Below are 14874 nucleotides of genomic sequence, written 5' to 3'. Positions count from 1 at the left end.
ATTACTGAAAAAAATGTTATCCATCATGTGTAATCCTGATCACCACCACTTACTAGGCAGACTACTTGGTTTAACCAACAGAATAAAGCATTAGTATTGTTTCTATGGTTACTTGGAGTATCATATTGTAAAGTGGTCATTTGACAAGATGAAGCTTTTAACCAAGTAAAAGCTGCATTCATTTGGTTTCATAATTAGTTGTTGTGAAAAGAAAATCTGACACCTTTTTTATAAATTATTTTTCAGGCTCCAACTTGATGATAGCCCACTTTGGGGTCACTGATCAATTAAAGTCATTTTGTAACCTCCCCCGAACACACACGCACAAACACACTCAACCCATTAATGTATGGACGGCTAATTAAGACTCAAAAAAGCGAGGGAGTCACTTCTTTTTGATTGATAGCACCCACTGTCTTCCCTTCCTGCTATTTTGCATTTTAATGTTCATTAATAAACTTTTATTGTTTTGTTAATTATAATATCAACCTCCCCTGTTGAGATAATAACTGAACAGAGCAATTTGTTCAGAAGGATTTTCTGCTACATGAAGAAAGACGACAGATGAACTGCTTGGACAAAGAGAAGAAACTAGATGGAAAGACAGAACACCAAAGAGGCAGAAAATAAATAATAGAAAGTGGAGGGTTGTTAGAATTTAAAATGGGCCCCTTTTTCATACTCAAACAATACGATGCATTTCATGATTGGAGTATAATTGAGTTTTTAATAGCAGTTCCTTTTAAAGCAGCAAGTGTCTGATTTAAATCTATAACCTCTTGTTTGCCTTTTTGCAGTAGCTTTGTGTGAGGAACTGCAAAGCAAAAGGCCCACAAACCTTTTGTAAAACAGTTGTGATACAATTTCACAACTTTCTCATTTAACAGTAGTCTTAGAATCAGAATCAGAATACTTTATTGATCCCTGGGGGAAATTATTTTTTGTTACAGTGCTCCATTTTAAACCAACATTAAGACAAGACAGACAATACGCTAACTAAGAATAGTACAATAAAAGGTAATGTTGATTTGAGAGCAACTGTGTATTCAGTATTTTTTACAGTGTGTACATTTGTCCATGGGGGGGGGGAAGCAAAAGCAAAAGAACCGTTTGCTAAATATTTTCATGCTTAAATACATCTGCTTGTTTAGGTGCGTGAGTGTGTGTGTGCTCATTTAAATCAGAGTGCGCATGTGCACTGTGGGCCTAAAGGTGCTAGGCCAGGGACGTGCATGATGGATCGTGGAGGCCAGTTGATAGCGCCATTACTCACTGACACACACACACATTTAAAACTCGCACACATACAGTGCACACCTGCCTGACACCTGTACCCCGTGGGGGTCTGCCTGCTCCTGAGGCCATTGCCCTAGAGACGAGCAAAGCCCAAAATTATTCTGCATGCCAGCAAATGCATGTAAAGTTTAAAAAGGAAAGAACTTCAAAACTTTGTAGGACATGCCCAAACATTTCCTCTCTTCTCATTTAATAAATAAAGATATGCTGTTATACAGTGATAGTGATGGCATTCGTTGTAAGATCCACTGACTTTATTTCATCTTGACAAAGAAAGTATGCATATTCAGAATATTAGAGCTCACTCATAAGCAATTATTATTTACAAGAAACTGTAAAATTAGCTGACTGTCTCACATGTCTAAAATGTAAGCATCAGCAAATACAAATAACAGCCCTCTACCATAGTGACTGTACTTTCATATATTTGGTACCAGTGCATAGTGGGTGAACATTTCAGACTATGCATTAAATAGACTGTGAAAAATTGTTTCGGCTTTAAGCTTGAATTTCAGTCTTGACATGTTTTTACAGCATTAAAATGTAGTAAAGGATCCTTATAACTTTTTAAACCACTCATGCAGCACACCTCTGAAAAAGCTGCAGAGCTTTAAAGCATGTGCTGAAGTGTGAAGTGCTGCCGTAAACTTGAATGCGTATCCTATGTATTTAGGTTTAGCAAACTTTACAGTGGTTGAGCAGAGGAAAGATAGTAATTCTCCTGTGTTGACTTACATTATGAGAAGAAAGAAAAGCTCAAAAGAATAAATAACTCTGCAAATTGAGGTTCAGTGGCCAATTAGCATTAAATGGGGCACTTAATTGGCATCGAGAGCGGTGAGAAAACACTCATATCTCACTTCATCTTCATTAGCAAAACTGATGTGATTTGTGTGTGTGTGTGTGTGTGTGTGTGTGTGTGTGTGTGTGTGTGTGTGTGTGTGTGTACACTTCAAAAGGAACAGTAACCAGCCGACAATGATAAAAAAAAAACAATATTACGAGGTCAAATGCATATGACCCAGTGATTTTGAATCACTCTTTTTTTTCAGCATATGACTAACAACAGTAATACAACTACATTGCATTGGTTTGCAATGCTTTTAGTCTTCATGCTGATTTTCCATTGGCTAAAGAAAAATAAGATCAGTAGTTTTAAATTTATGTAGTATGTGCAACTGACCATAACTTGTGAATAAATTCAGTGTATAACATATGTGACATAAGTGGTTGGATAAGGTATGCGTCAGTTTCACATACTGAATACTCCACCGCAAAAGTAAAATGCAGAATAGACTTTATGTAAAAGTCATTTTTTTCTGATATCAATCATTCCACACTGTGACAAACTACATGTAAAGACAGGCCCAAAGCTTTATGGTGAGTTGTTTAACTCTATATGGAGATTTATTGCTTCCTGTTGTTGTATATATATTGAAGGGGGGTGGGGGGGTGGGGGGTGGGGGGGGTCCATTAGTATTTAGTTACATTACTAATATCACGTGTGCATCTTGGAAAGCCAGTCAGAACTTTTGAGGCAGATAAACACTCTGAAGTGGACAGACAGAAAGGGTACTATTCTGGTACACATACAGGTAGCTAATGTTATATATAAGGACTCACAGGGACTTGCTAGAGCACACAGCATAGCACCTGGGGACACTGCAGCCATATGTTTAAGCTTTGTCTCGTCCTACAAAACTCAGTCTGCCCTTCACGTGATTTGTCAAAGGGCCGTGCACAGTGACAGGTACAGGGTACAGGAGGACCTGAGATACTGAAACACACAAACCAAAGGAGAGAGGTGGATGGAGGGAGAACAGCCAGAAGAGGGAAGGGTGAGTGGTTGAGGAAGGTGAGGAGAAACTAGAGGCTCAAGATGCATGGAGAACATGAGTGTTGGTAGCCAGAAAGACTAAATCTGAGAGCTGAAGTGTTGTAGGGAACAAAACGGGTGTGTCGAGGGGGTGTTTGAAGGAATTTAGGACACAAGTAAGCATATAAGGGGGGGAAAAGGAAAGGAAGGATTGAGAGAAACATGCAGGGTGAACACAGGAGGACCACAGAGAGTTTAGAGATGAGGTGCGGGGGGGGGGGGTAGGTTAAGAAGAGGAGTGCCTTAGGGCTCCTTTTCCTTTCATTCTCTCTGCTCCCTCTCTCCCTCCACCCACTCTTGTCCTGTCTTTTAGTCCCCCTCTACCTCCCACCAACCCACACCTCAGTCACCCCCACCTCCCCCACTATGTCTCTGTCCTTCTGTGCAGGGGGTTGAGGCGCTGAACAGATTATAGCGTAATTAAGGCGCTAAAGCAGCACATTATCCACCTGGTGGCTTATCCGGGGTGGCTAGCACTAGGGCTAGGCTAATCAGCCTATCTGTGTGTATTTGAAGGTGTGCATGTGTGTTCCTGTTTATGTGCTGTATGTATGTGCAGCCAACACACTTTGCATGTCTGTGAATGTGTATTTGACGTTTATGCATGTGCGTATGTACAGCCAGTAACATCGGGGCCCATCTCACATGATTAAGACCTCTTATAGGGATGTGTTAAAAGCATTAGGTAAGGACAGGAGTGTAATTCGTCATGTGTAAAGGGTAGAAATTGAATCAGGGATTAGGTGCCACATACTCAACTAATGTCTATGTCTTTCTCTCTGCTTCTGTTTTTCTCGTCGTCTCTCTTCATTGATCGTTTTATACTCTCTTATTCTCCATTTCCTTCTAATTTCTGCTTTTCAATCTCTCATATCCGCCTCTGTCTCTCAACACTCTGGCGTTGTCTCTGAGGATAAATATAGACAACACATCTCCCCACACACTTTTCTGCTCCCGTCTCTGTCATCTAAGTGGTTAAATTGAAAATAATTGTGCAGACAGACCCCCAGAATGCAATCAAAGACCACGACAATGTACTTGAAAGAGAAGCTGATATTATTAGGTTGAAGAGAGTACTAAGTGTATAGTGAAATACCTCAGAGAGTAATTTTATACCTTCGGACTTTATTAAAGCTAATAGGTTTATATATACCTCCCCGAGGCTGGTCAATTCATTAGTTTTAACCGTTAGGAACTATCATGCAAAAACCAAAGTCAGTGCACTTGGACAGACAGGAAGAGCGAGAAAGAGTGTGTCCCTCCCTTGCCCTATTGTATTCTTGAGACATGTCATTTATGGCATTGTTTATGGGAACATTGAATTTAGAAACATGGAAATCTAAGCAAAACTGGCATTTGTGGTGAAACACGTTATGTGTTTTATTTAAGACAATAATTAAAAGACACTTGATAGAAATAAATGTAACATAAAAATAATGGTGGGCAATTTAAAGAAAAAATAGTATAATGTCTTCTTTATTATTATTTGTAATTTTCTTTTTTCTTTTAAATGTATATATCAGCATTTAAAGTAGTTACGTTGATAGATACTAATAATAATTTCAGTATATTTTCAATATTAACAGTTTAGCATTAAATGTGGTTTTAAAAACGTACGCTTATGAATTGTTTTTGCGAGTTCTGTCACGACTCATTTGACAAACTCCTCATGCAGTGACGAAAATCCAATCAGGAAACTTGAAAGAAAAAACAAGGCTGACTCGCAACGCTGGTGTGTCTTTGGCAAGGACGCTGTCTTTATTTTCATACACTGCTGAGTGGGACATGCGGAACAGTGAAATGGTGAGCGCTAAAGAGGCACTAGTGTGTGTGTGTGTGCGTGTGTGTGTGCGTGCGTGCGTGTCCTTATATGTGAGAGACACCTTGAGGGTGTATAAAGGTGATGATGGCTAAGTCAAAGCCTGTCTGAACTATAAAAAAACGATGAAACAAATTACAGCACATTTTTGTTGGCATGTCTAAATCGAATGCTTTATTAATAAATGACATCAACACCTTTGTGACCTTTTCATTGCACTCCAAAAAGCCATCACACTTTGTTGAATATAAAGTGTGTATGTTTAGGGAAAACACTGTTTAGGAAAAATGATTAAAGCTAAATTGATAGCATATGCAGTATACTGGACGCTGAGTGGTTCCCATACATGTCAGTATATAGTTACCCTTTCTCTCTGACCTCCCCTGTGGCTGCAAATAAAAGAAGTAACACTACAAGAGAGATTAAAATGCAAAAGTTCCCCGATTCCTTTAAAAGGTACACGTCTGTTTGGTCAACGCACACAACATCACAAAATTAAATGCTGTTATCCACATCATATAAAGTCTAAGAAATATATTAAAAACAATCTGGATGGTCTAAAGAAAAGCTGGAATATTGTCCCGTGTTTAATCAACAGCTTATGAAAAGCTGCGATAGAAAACAAGAGTTTGACTTTTACCTCTCTCCCTATCTGAAACCTCATCTGGGTTACAGCAACACTATATCTTAGAAAAGTTCAATTAAATAATGATAGAAAGCATCAATACAGAGGGCCTGAGTCACTGTCAAGGACACCTTTTTTATATTCAGAGCAGGAGCCAACATATGTAAACGTGCATCTGCAGTTTCTGTTAAATCACAGCATATGGCCCAAAAATCTTCTGCAATATTTAATCAGTGACTAAATGCTGAAAAGGCAAAATATGTGACATTGATCATTTCCAGGATATTTTATTGAAACCAAATTCTGAAGAATATTTTAAAAGTCAGTTTGATTTAGAGTTAGCATTTAATTTTGTTTTTTCCCTGCGATTTGCACATGGATAGTCAGCCTGACATCTGAGCCTTCAAATCATTTGAAGAAAAATGCAAGGTAAAGCACTACTACTAATAATAGTAGTAATAATAATTGTTTAAACAACAAACCAACAAACAAAATAGAGGATTAAAAAATAAAAAATCTAAAAACTAGGCAAACTTATTTTAAATTTACTTGAATATATTTTTACTATTTTAAATTGATTTATTAAATACTTCTCCAGTTAATAATAATAATATGGATTTGACCTTAAAAAAATCTGCTGTCTGCTTTCTCTTTTTGTCACTTTGTTGTAAATCACCACTTTTCACTTGGCTATACATACACGCTTTTGCGACGCGCAGTGAAGACCGCAGCACTGAATGTGTCTTTTGGTCACATCTGTCTTTCTATTTTTAGACTGGAATCCCTGTCAGATTAATGTCATTCCCAGTAACACCGAATAAACAGATTTTACCCTGAAACGCCTTCATGCAAAAGGTGGATGGAAACAATATGACATATGTGTCACTCAGTGGCTCTTAGATTGAGGCAGGAATTATTCAAGCTCTTATCCACAAGGTGCACGTTATTATAAAGAGGAACTAGCTTAAGATATGTAATTTTTTTGCAGGTGATCTGGAAAAAAAATGCACTTACTGCTCGTGTCTCAACTCGACAAAGAATCAAAACGCTCTATGTCTGTGTTTGTTGCTGCTTAGATTCTGTAATTACAGTGTAATTACTGTGTAACTGTATGTAACAAAATGTGGCAGCTGCTTAACCACTGGGTCAGTTATTCACCTGACCTTGAATAAATGATTCTCTTCACATAGATGTGATGATAATATAACAAATATGCACAGTCTATTCTGTATGTCTTCCTTACTGCGACATATCACTAACCATTTTATTTCACTCTATTTTATTACACTCTGCTCACCGAGAGGAAAAAATCCCATTATGTTGTTGTTTAAATAAAATATTTTTTTCTTATTGTTTGAGAAATAACAACTTCTGCTAGAACGGTAAAACAAAACCCTAATTGTAATTACAATTACATTTACCCTCAATTATAATTTACATGTGTGATGGAATGTATGTTTCTTCTTTTTTTTTCCTGTTATGCTTTTATTTGTAAGCCCGTTTTCTGTCATTTAAGATGTAAACCTGTTCAAGCATTAAATAATCAGCTTTTTTCATTTTCTTAATAGAAGTTTAGGCACGAAACAATAGTTTTCATAACTAATTGAACCCAGAGGAGTTTCCAGTCCAGGTATGCAGGCGATTCTGTGAATTATGTGAGAGGATGCAGTTATCAGAAGGAAATGTCATCCTGGCCCTGTCTCTCTCAGTAATCTAGTGTGCTCTTTTTTGTTTATAACTTCACTTTATGCGTGGTTGTTCTGTAGCTATTCTGGTGCTGAATGTGCTGGATGACTCTGTCTGCGGGCTCAAAGACAAAGAAGGACGGTCATTAGACTATTCTGTAACATCAGGTACTGTACACTTCTCTCTTTCTACTCCCTCCTTCTTCTTCTTTTTATAACACACACACCCAGATACATACACGCTTTCCATCTTTCTTGTTCTATTTTCCCTTTTCTCCAGCTCTCCCTCTCTCTCCCTCACACACACGCGCACACACACTCTTATTCTGCGCTATGGTCCACATTCCACCACAGTTCTGTATCATTTCCTGGTGCAGAGCTCCATCTACAGGTCCAACACTGTACACCTCAGCTGCTGCGCAAGTCTCAGTCACCAGTTTTTTAGAGACAAACATTTTTTTAGACTCAGCAACATGCTCGAGAGGACTATCCGCTGAGAAATGACAGCCAGCATTTATTAATATTTTTAAAATGAATACAATAAAAGGCCATTTTTCTTCAGAGAATTATAGGCAGAGATCCAACCACTATTCATAAATGGGGACTGTGTAGAAAGGGTGGCGAGCTTCCGCTTCCTGGGAGTCAATATAGAGGAGAACCTTTCCTGGAGTGTGAACACCTCCGAGCTGCTGAAAAAGGCCCAACAGAGACTGTACTTCCTGAGAATTCTCAGGAGGAATAACGTCACACAGAGACTGCTGGTGTCCTTCTACAGAGCCACCATTGAGAGTGTTCTAACTTACTGCATATGCATCTGGTACACTAGCTGCACAGGGGCTCAGAGGAAAGCACTCCAAGGGATCATTAACACCGCCCAAAAGATCACTGGCTGCCCTCTCCCCACACTGGAAGTTCTACACAACGCCCACTGTTTTAAAAAGGCCCAAAACATCATAAAAGACACCTCACATCCTGGCCACTCCCTGTTCGAACTGTTGCCCTCAGGCAGACGGTACAGGGCAATCAGAGCAAGGACTAATAGACTCAAACACAGCTGTTATCCAACTGCAATAACACATCTGAATACTACAAAAAAATGTCCATCACGCCACTCTTGTGTTAATCTATGCACGGTCTGAAGCATGTGTGTGGGAATGTATGTGAATGTTTTACTGTTATATCTTATTAGTATTTTAAGTATTCTATCTATTTTATTTATTGAATTTTATTGTTTTATTTATATTTTGATATTGCTAGGGATGATGCAATGATCGGGGACCATTCTTAATTTCGTTGTTCTCATGACAATGACAATAAAGTTTCTGATTCTGATTCTGATTCTGATACTCAAATAGTCAAATAGTCAGTCAGTCCCAGGTTGGGTTGCTAGGAGAAGAAAATACTGAAAGTGTTTTTTATGAGGTGTTGGTAAAGTAGTGGTACATTAAGTACATGTGAAAGTGATAAAATTGTATTTATTTTAAAGTTGCTCAGCTGTATTATGACAAAAATTCAGATAAAACTTTTTAATTTTTACTAAATGCACTGAAATGTATGTCCATGCAGATCTGTGCCTGCAAATGTGTGCACAGTAGGTGGGTAATGTGTCAGACTAAAGTGCAATTGTTTTGGCTTTTGTCTCCTGTTTTGCAAGCTCTTACAATAGCCTGTTATATTTGCGAAAGTGATGAATGAGTTTGCCCATTCCATTCTTCATTGTGTGTGTGCGTGACTGTGTGTATGTGTGTGTGCGAGAGAGAGAAAGAGAGAGAAAGCATACATGTGTGTTCCAGCATTTTCAAAGTCATTGTTTCCCTAGAGAGAGGTCAGTGTGCTGGTCAAAGCTTTCTGCTGCCACACTCACCTCCCAACCACTGACCAAAGAGGGAGCGAGGGAGATCTGCTCACTTTTACCTGCAATGTAGGAAAATTGTGACCACTTTTTTTCTCATTGGTGTTCTAAATTCTATTTAGAACTATGATTGGGGGGAAAAAAGATCAGTAATAAATAAAGGTTTAAAAATACAAGGTATTCTTCCACTAGACTGGTCGATAACTAAATAAAAACTAGAAAAGTCAGATCAACTGAAGTTGAGGAATAAATCTGATCCTAAGTTTTAAATGAGGCGTTATGGTCACAATTTCAAGCTTGCTATTATAAATTTAAGAGAAATGTAGTTTGGAATAAAAGAAAATACCACAGGACCTGCCATCTCTACACACACACACACACACACACACACACACACACACATACACACCATTATTAAACAGTCCATTGTGGGGTTTGAGTGTGTCCCCTCTCTCCCTCCTTCGCTCACTGCCCCTAGAACAATTTCAATCTTAATAGCTTTTACTATGTATTTGAAGCACTGGAGACACAGAAAGAAAGGGCAACCCACGCGCACAGAGTGAGGGAGAGAGAGCGAGTCCCCCGCACCCCCTGTGTTGAAAATAGAGCCATCAAAAATGAAGGCCAGCCCAATAGAGCCCACAGACAGACAGACAGACCCCAGGAGCATCTTGTAATTATCCCTATGGACGAGTTGCCTCTAGCTGGGCTCAGCTACCCACCCCAGAACCCTCCCCCCTCCTCTATCATCCGTCCATCCTGCTGCTAACCCCTCCACTGCTAATTTCATCCCAGGGATTAGCCCCTGCTTGCTTGTCTATCTTGTAATATTTCTGGAGGGTGAAATGGTGAAATATCGCCTTCTTCTAATTATAATAGGACTTACTGGGCTGGGGCGGGGCATGCTTATGACTCCCTCCCTCATCCCTCCTCTCTCTACTGCTATTCAGAGATTGGGGGTATAAAAAAAATGAGATAAGGGGAGCGAGAGAAAGAACACCCCAGAAAGTGCTGCTGCTGCAGCACAAGCTCTACCGGGAAGTGACCGCAGAGAAGGAGTGAAGGTGAAAGTGAAGGCAGTGCGCGGCGGCGCGACGCTCTGGTAGTACCTGCAGGGCAATGCAAGCTGTTTTCTTTATGCATAAAGGACAAGGAGGGAGGGAGAGAGGAGGTGAGGGAGTGAGAAGAGACTGACAGAAGTGCCACACACTGCATAGCCACCACCCAGTCTTTTGTCTACATATCGAATGATGATCTGCAATGCATGTCTGTCTCTCCCTGCCTCACTTCTGTCATAGCTAGTTTTAACTGGTCATTCAATATGTTTGTCTGAAATTTGCTAGAGTCTGCAAATACAGCCTGTCCAGAATTCTAACGCTTTGTTAAAGGGCCTTCACCAGGTAGTGAATTAGAAAATCATTACACTTACTGCACTACATTCCAAGAAATGAAAAAAAAAAACCCCAAACATAAATACATATTAAAGAAAAAAATAAAAAGAATGTATTAAATTTTCAAAAAAGGAATTTTAGCATTACTTGTGTACAGATGTGTTCTATTTACATCTCGGTTTCTTACTTGGATTTCATGTATTTGATCTTTTTTGCTTTTTGTTGAGTATGCAGAAATGCCACAGGTACTTGTCACAGGTTTTGTTTTTGTGTGTCTTACTGTGTTGATACACGGAGACACAGGCAGAGAGACAGCAAGCAAACTCCACACAAAAACATGAGAATATGCGCACTTCACATAAGCAGGAGCCAGCTGGCTGGTGAATTTGAACCCAGGACCTTCTTCCTATGAGGCAACAGCGCCAAACACTGCACCGTAATGTAGCCCTTACTGTGGAGGTGTGAGGAAAATGATCAGCAGCCAGTTTCAACTTTGTTTCCCAGGATGGCAAATGTCAAAATATCAAGCATTAGGGAGCATTAAGGAGCTGGTGCATCCTGATTACTGGGATGGATAGCATCTCCACTGATCAGGATGCTATACTGCATCGGCTGACTAGTCGTCAAAAGGTGTAAGTTGTGCTACATACTGATTTTGATTACAAGTCTTCAAAATATAATGCATGGGAATCCCGATATTATTAAAATTGCATTTTGACTCCATTTCTATGTATATTCTTTGTTTACCTATGTGTATCGAAAGTCATGTGAGAGTGTGTCTATATATTTATATCTTTCAACATGCATGCTTTTCTGTCCATCTGTGTGCTTCTGCATGCGTGTTTGTCTGTTCATACACTAAATGACCTATAGCCCTCTGTCTCTCCCACACTCCTCTCCATCACTCCAGCCTCTCATTACAGCTGCAGAACCCCAGCCTGTCACGTAATTAAAGGCAAAGTTATAAATGACCAGCAGGCCAAAAGCCATATTTCACAGGTGGCCGCATATTTATTTATAATTTTTCACCTTTAAATGTGTTTCTTATGCAAATGAGGGCCAGGACACTTTTCAATTAACTTTGGGGGCCAGTCCCTCTAAGTACCACAGAAGCTTGTTATTGAAAATAGAGTATTTTTGTTATCAACCATAAATTATTCCTGCATGTCAAATGAATTGGAAGATGTAATGTAAGGAGCTATATTTGGTTCTTCCAGAGGTGGCTGGTGTGTTTCCCCTCCCTTAAAAACTTGTTTGATGATTGCTTTTCAGGAAAATAATAAATAAATAACTACGATTCTTGAACAGGTGCATTTACTGAATGATGTGTCCCTCCCTTTTTTGTTCTCCTGCCATACTCTCATCCTCTTTCACATGCGCTCTTGGAAGTGGGCGTGCACACAAAGCCACAATTTACCCTGCACCGCAGTTTAACAGTGTTTTATATGAGCTACTGGGAGCAGGTAAGTAGGTATGGTTCTTTTATGGTGACAGACAGTAAGTGTCCCCCTCTGCCTCATTTTCTCCTTAACTGACCCACTGAGGGAAAGCGATGGAGCGACCCTGCTATACTATCCTGAAGAAGACTGAGAGAATGCAAGACTCAACACAGCTGACTTCATACATCCAGAAAAAAGAAGACAAAAAGTTAAGAGAGTAGATGTGACAAAGTGAGGAGAGCACCAAAGAGAGATGGTGACCGGTAACTGGGGAAAGAACATGCTTTTCACCTGCTCCTCCTGTCCCATCAGCTGCCCCTCGCTGTGCGGGACATGTAGGATATGCTTGGAGATATGTGTATGTGCATTCGCAGATGTGTTACCTTTCTTACACTGTGTGTGCATCACGCATTAAGGTGTGTGTGCAGCTGTGCCCTCTCCCTGGTGCGTAAAAAACGTCCATTAATTGAATTCCCCCTAATTTCCCGTCAGCCTTGCCTTGCAGAGCGAGACGCCTGCCTGCCAGCCGCGCAAAGCCACACTTCAGGTATGGTGGATAATGGAGGATGACATTTCTGTCCCACCATGCCTGGGGGCAGCATGTGATACATGGCTTCCTCTATGAAGGTTAAACTCAGCTAACCTGCCTTTGGCGTTTCATTACCCACTTGTTAAATACTCTTTTGGTAATAAAATGATTAAAAATTTTATTGCTTCTCTCAAATGAGGCCTCTTTTCAAAGGGATTTAATGACTTTAGAGATGGATATGAGTGTGTGTGTGTGTGTTTGTGAGGGTGTAGTCTATGTGTGCATGCAAGCATGTATGTGTGTGTGTGTGTGTATCCAGACAAGTGCATCTCCAGTTAGGCACGACCAGTGTGTAAAAACCTAATGAGAGTGATATGCTTTACAGCGAAACCACCATTATTCTCAACCAAACGACCTGGGCCGTCATTATGTGTAAAGTAGCAATACCTTTTCCCTCTGCTAGGGCACATTCAAATAGACATGTTTTACATACAGCTCAGTCTGTGAAGCGAAGTGAAGTATTTATACTAAAATGAATGGGCCTGACTATTTTTACATCACAAGTTAAGCACCGTGGCTATAGCAACGGGACATAAAATATTATATTCAACCCATTAACAGGAACTACAAGCCTTGCCTAGGCCAATATGGCTCCACAGCGACTTAGCAAATCATCATACCTAGTGTCATTTTGGCTGTAAAATTAGCAGTAAAGGGACTTGAGAAACTGATCTCAAAAATCCAATAAACCAGTTTCTTAAGGTCTGAGTCACAAAGTACAAGTTAGTGGGGAGTCTGTTTTAAGGCCACCCAAAATTTAAAAAGAAAACAAAATCAATTAAATTTGGATGTTTCATTTACTGAGTTAATGTTAAAGCATAATTTGTCATGTATCTGTCAGACAGTGCTGACAGAAAGTCTAGAGCCTTTTAATGTGACTTCTTCTCTTTTACTATCAATAAAATGTCTCCTTTTTGTCTTATAAAATTATTAATTGCTTCAAGGAAGCCTTTATAGTTTTTCTTAAGGGCTTTCCCAGCTCAGCCTGGTTCCCTGTAGCAGCTTTGGGTCCCAATCATTTTTGTTGGGTTTCATTGTTGTACCGCTGCTGCCCTCACAGGACCTCTACACACACAAACACACAGACACACACTTAATAAATGGCCGGGTCCCCCTCCCTGGGGCCAGAGGAGTCGGTGCTGGCCGGTTCATCTGATATATCATGGCAGCCCACTTCGCTCTGCTCCACTGGACCCTGTCCAACACCTGTTCTCCCATCAGGGGATGTTGTGTTGGCGTGGCATGGTTATGCCACTGTACAGATTGGCACTGCCCAGTTGGGGTAGTAGAACGATGAAGTATGAGAATCCCTGTGACAAAATATAAACTGTAATCAGCAGGGAGGATAACATGGGAAAATTTTTATGTCTTTTACAAATATCTGGATTTTTTTAAGTATCCCTGCACATTATTTTAGCAAATGAATCACACCACTGACTTTCATTTTGAGGTTGGTGTGTAATATGGCATTTATTTCATCTGTTATACCAAATGATAAATTAATATTTCACAAAAGTGATTGAGGTATGATATGATCTAGATTTATTTGTCACATGAAGAATGCATAACGTTTGCATTTGCACCTGAGATATACAAATATTTGTACATTTTTAGATTTGATATTGTTTTTAGAATTATTTACATAAGACCTGCCTCTAAGCTGTTACTGATAGAAATTCTGTGCAAAACTTAGAAACAAAAATGACTCCCCAATGCAGCAGCACCCAAAGGACTGATTCAAGCTCCTATCTACAGCATAACACAGCCACAGCTGCATTTGCTGTGACTGTGCTCCCTAAATGGGTTCTATGGGACCAACAAAGCTATCCTTATGAGACAAATAAAAATATTACTTCTGTCACATGAAGTTTTACTTCTTAAGCGCCGAGACTTAATGTGTCATAGGGGAATATGGTGGGGGAATAATGATGAATGAGAAATGAGTATTTGTGCTGCTGTGTAGGTGGGTTTTCTTTTGTTTGGCATGCTCTTTTCCCACATGGACACTACTACCCATGTTGATGAAAGCAAAGAGAGTGGTCACCTGATGCACAGTTTTCTTTTTTTACTCTCAGAACAGAGTTCTTTTTTTTTTCCTGCACATCATACTCACTTACTTCACTTGTTTAAAGGAAACAAGCAATATTCAACTGCAGGAAATTTAAAATCTGGAGCATTTGTTTCATTCACTGGCTGTACGATGTGGTTTTTATTTTATTATTTATTTTGAGATAAATATGAGTATGTTTAAAAAACACAGTTCCAATCATCTTTGATTAACGTGCATTATTAGCAGTATTCC

The sequence above is a fragment of the Aulonocara stuartgranti genome, assembly GCF_965226115.1.
Source record: "Aulonocara stuartgranti genome assembly, chromosome: 1".
NCBI classification, from domain to species: domain Eukaryota; kingdom Metazoa; phylum Chordata; class Actinopteri; order Cichliformes; family Cichlidae; genus Aulonocara; species Aulonocara stuartgranti.
This window is presented reverse-complemented; position numbering follows the sequence as displayed.